The following is a 5000-nucleotide window of genomic DNA, read 5'->3' as shown; positions in this document are numbered from 1 at the left end:
ATAATAATATGAATAATAATGATAATAATAATAAAACAATAATAATAATAATAATAATAATAATAATGATAATAAAAATAATTTTTAATGAATATTTAACAACGAGCACTGATTAAACAACAAAAGTGACAACGTTGTAGCACATCAAAAGGCAATGAGGAACGAAATCACTTACTTCTTGCCTCGGGGTCCTCGTTTTCCTTTCTTTCCTGGTCTTCCGCGAGGGCCCGAGCTTCCTGGGTCTCCCTATACGTGGGGGGAGATAAGGAATGAGCTAAAGCAATATTTGGTTATCTTCACTGCTGTCAAACAGGTGAGCCGTGTGTTTATCCTCTATGTCTGTCTGTCTGTCTCTTCTCTCCCTCTCTCTCTCTCTCCTTCCGCCAATTTTCAATACTTAACGAACGCCCTCAGACGCAACCAAGGGCACCCCCTTACCTTTTCGCCGGGGGGCCCCACCGCCCCAGGCACGCCAGGGAGCCCCACAACGATGGGGCCGCGCTCGCCCTGTGGCCCTTCCTTGCCGGGCGGACCAGGCTGCCCGCGGAGACCATCCCTACCCGGCGGCCCGCTTTTCCAGCGGGCCCCGCTCGGCCACGTGGACCGGCTTTCCCAGGAGGGCCTGCTACGCCGAAGAGGCCTTGGCTGGCGGGCACGCAGACCTTGAGGGATTTAACGGCGGCATCTTTATAGAGGCTTGTGCACTCAATGAACAGGTTCGTTTGAAATCATGATAATAAAGATAGTATAGTGTCGATAACAAAAATTGGTAATCACAGTGATCATGATGACATAATAATAATAATAGTAATAGTAATTATGATGATAATAATAATAATCACGATAATAATAATAATGATGATGATGATGATGATGATGATGATGATGATAATGATGATGATGATGATGATGATGATGATGATGATGATGATAATGATGATGATGATGATGATGATGATAATGATGATGATGATAATAATAATGATAATAACAATAGTATCAATGATGATATTACTACTACTACTACTAATGATAATAATGATAATAACAATAACAACAACAACAGTAGTAATAATAATAATGATAATAACAATAGTATCAATGATGATATTACTACTACTACTATTACCACTACTACTAATGATAATAATATTAATAACAATGATATCAATAATAATGATAGTAATAATGATAATAATGATAATAATGATAATGATAATAATAACCATAGTTAGAATAATAATGATAATAATGATGATGATGATAATGATGATGATGATGATAATAATAATGATGATGATGATAATTTTAAAATGGTGATGATGATGAGGATTATAATAATAATAATGATAGTAATAATGATAGTTCTACTAATACTTATACCACTACTACTACTAATGATAATAATGATGATGATGATAATGATGATGATGATAATTTTAAAATGGTGATGATGATGAGGATTATAATAATAATAATGATCATAATAATGATAATAATAACGATGATGATGATGATGATGATAATGATGATGATGATGATAATGATGATGATGATGATAATGATGATGATGATGATGATGATAATTTTAAAATGGTGATGATGATGAGGATTATAATAATAATAATGGATAATAATAATAATGATCATAATAATGATAATAATGATGATGATGATGATGATGATGATGATAATTTTAAAATGGTGATGATGATGAGGATTATAATAATAATATAATGATAATAATAACGATGATGATGATGATGATGATGATGATAATGATGATGATGATGATAATTTTAAAATGGTGATGATGATGAGGATTATAATAATAATAATAGTAAGAATGATAGTGATAATGATAATAATAACGATGATGATGATGATAATGATGATGATGATGATGATGATAATGATGATGATGATAATGATGATGATGATAATGATGATGATGATAATTTTAAAATGGTGATGATGATGAGGATTATGTCATCTGTTACCGTGATGGTGTCATATGTTATTGTGTAGGCGATAGTGTCATCTACTGCAAAGTGGGGAGTGATGTCATTTGTTATTAAGTAGGGTGTTGTATACTCTGTTACTGGGTAAGGTGTGATCTCATCTGTTTCTGAGGAGGATATGGTGTTTGCAATGCCATCTATTACAGTGTGGGATATAGTGCCATCTGTCTCTGAATAACGGGAGATGTCATCTGTTACAGTGGATGTGGTGATATGTGTTACTGTAGAGGTCTTATCTCTTGATGCAGATATGGTGTCAGTTTCTGTTACAGAACCGGTGGCGTCGGTTATAGCGGAGGCGGAGCTGGCATCTGTTACGTTTATGATGTCACCTGTTTTTATGGAAGCGATGGTGTCATCAGTTATGGTGGAGGGGGTGTTTTCCTCTATCACTGTGGAGGTGCTGGTGTCACCTATCATGATAGTGTCATCTATTCCCAAAGAAGTTGTAGTATCAACTACAATTTTCGTTGTGTAGGTGGTGGTGTCATTTCCCTGCAAAAAAATTGTGGGGTTGGTGGTGTCATCTATTATCGTGGATATTGTGGTGTCATCTGCTATTGTGGAGATGGTGGTGTCATCTATTGTTGTGGATATGGTGGTGTCATCTACTATCGTGGAAGTTGTGGTGTCATCTGCTATTGTGGAGGTGGTGGTGTCATCTACTATTATGGAGGTGGTAGTGTCATCTGTTACTGTGGAGGTGGTGTCACATGCTTTTGTGGAGATGGTAGTGTCATCTGTTACTGTGGAGGTAGTGGTGTCATCTGTTACTGTGGAGGTGGTGGTGTCATCTGTTACTGTGGAGGTGGTGGTGTCATCTGTTACTGTGGAGGTAGTGGTGTCATCTGGTATTGTGGAGGTGGTGGTGTCATCTGTTACTATGGAGGTGGTGGTGTCATCTGTTACTGTGGAGGTAGTGGTGTCATCTGTTACTGTGGAGGTAGTAATGTCATCTGTTACCGTGGAGGTGGTGGTGTCATCTGTTACTGTGTAGGTGGTGTTGTCATCTGTTACTGTTGAGGTGGTGGTGTCATCTGTTACTGTGTAGGTGGTGGTGTCATCTGTTATTGTGGAGATGGTGGTGTCATCTGTTACTGTTGAGGTGGTGGTGTCATCTGTTATTGCAGAGGTAGTGGTGTCATCTGTTACTGTGGAGGTGGTGGTTTCATCTGTTACTGTTGAGGTGGTGGTGTCATCTGTTACTGTGGAGGTGGTGGTGTCATCTGTTACTGTGGAGGTAGTGGTGTCATCTGTTACTGTGGAGGTGGTGGTGTCATCTGTTACTGTGGAGGTGGTGGTGTCATCTCTTACTGTGGAGGTGGTGGTGTCATCTGTTACTGTGGAGGTGGTGGTGTCATCTGTTACTGTGGAGGTGGTGGTGTCATCTGTTGCTGTGGATGTGGTGGTGTCATCTGTTACTGTGGAGGTGGTGGTGTCATCTGTTACTGTTGAGGTGGTGGTGTCATCTGTTACTGTGGAGGTGGTGGTGTCATCTGTTACTGTGGTGGTAGTGGTGTCATCTGCTATTGTGAAGGTGGTGGTGTCATCTGTTACTGTGAAGATGGTGGTGTCATCTGTTATTGTGGAGGTGGTGGTGTCATCTGTTATTGTGGAGGTGGTGCTGTCATCTGTCACTGTGGATGTGGTGGTGTCATCTGTTACTGTTGAGGTGGTGGTGTCATCTGCTATTGTGGAGGTGGAAGTGTCATCTGTTATTGTGGAGGTGGTGGTGGTGTCATCTGTTACAGTGGAGGTGGTGGTGTCATCTATTACTGTGGAGGTGGTGGTGTCATCTGTTACTGTTGAGGTGGTGGTGTCATCTGTTACTGTTGAGGTGGTGGTGTCATCTGTTATTGCAGAGGTGGTGGTGTCATCTGTTATTGCAGAGGTGGTGGTGTCATCTGTTACTGTTGAGGTGGTGGTGTCATCTGCTATTGTGGAGGTGGAAGTGTCATCTGTTATTGTGGAGGTGGTGGTGTCATCTGGTATTGTGGAAGTGGTGGTGTCATCTGTTACTGTGAAGGTGGTGGTGTCATCTATTACTGTGGAGGTGGTGGTGTCATCTGTAACTGTTGAGGTGGTGGTGTCATCTGTTATTGCAGAGGTGGTGGTGTCATCTGTTACAGTGGAGGTGATGGTGTCATCTGTCATTGTAGAGGTGGTGGTGTCATCTGTTACTGTGGAGGTGGTGGTGTCATCTGTCACTGTGGAGGTGGTGGTGTCATCTGCTATTGTGATAGTGGTGGTGTCATCTGTTATTGTGGAGGTGGTGGTGTCATCTGTTACTGTGGAGGTGGTGGTGTCATCTGCTATTGTGATGGTGGTGGTGTCATCTGTTATTATGGAGGTGGTGGTGTCATCTGTTACTGAGGAGGTGGTGGTGTCATCTGCTATTGTGGTGGTGGTGGTGTCATCTGTTATTGTGGAGGTGGTGGTGTCATCTGTTACTGTGGAGGTGGTGGTGTCATCTGCTATTGTGGTGGTGGTGGTGTCATCTGCTATTGTGGAGGTGGTGGTGTCACCTGCTATTGTGGAAGTTGTGGTGTCATTTGTTATTGTGGAGGTAGTGGTGTCATCTGTTACTGTGAAGATGGTGGTGTCATCTGTTACTGTGGAGGTGGTGGTGTCATCTGTTACTGTGGAGGTGGTGGTGTCATCTGTTACTGTGGAGGTGGTGGTGTCATCTGTTACTGTGGAGGTGGTGGTGTCATCTGTTATTGTGGAGATGGTGGTGTCATCTGTTATTGTGAAGGTGGTGGTGTCATCTGCTACTGTGGAGGTGGTGGTGTCATCTGTTACTGTGGAGGTGGTGGTGTCATCTGTTACTGTGGAGGTGGTGGTGTCATCTGCTTACTGTGGAGGTGGTGGTGTCATCTGTTATTGTGGAGGTGGTGGTGTCATCTGTTACTGTGGAGGTGGTGGTGTCATCTGTTACTGTGGAGGTGGTGGTGTCATCTGTTATTGTGGAGGTGGTGG

Source organism: Penaeus chinensis, chromosome 6 (genome assembly GCF_019202785.1).
Source record: "Penaeus chinensis breed Huanghai No. 1 chromosome 6, ASM1920278v2, whole genome shotgun sequence".
Lineage (NCBI taxonomy): Eukaryota > Metazoa > Arthropoda > Malacostraca > Decapoda > Penaeidae > Penaeus > Penaeus chinensis.
Note: the sequence above shows the minus strand (reverse complement) of the source record.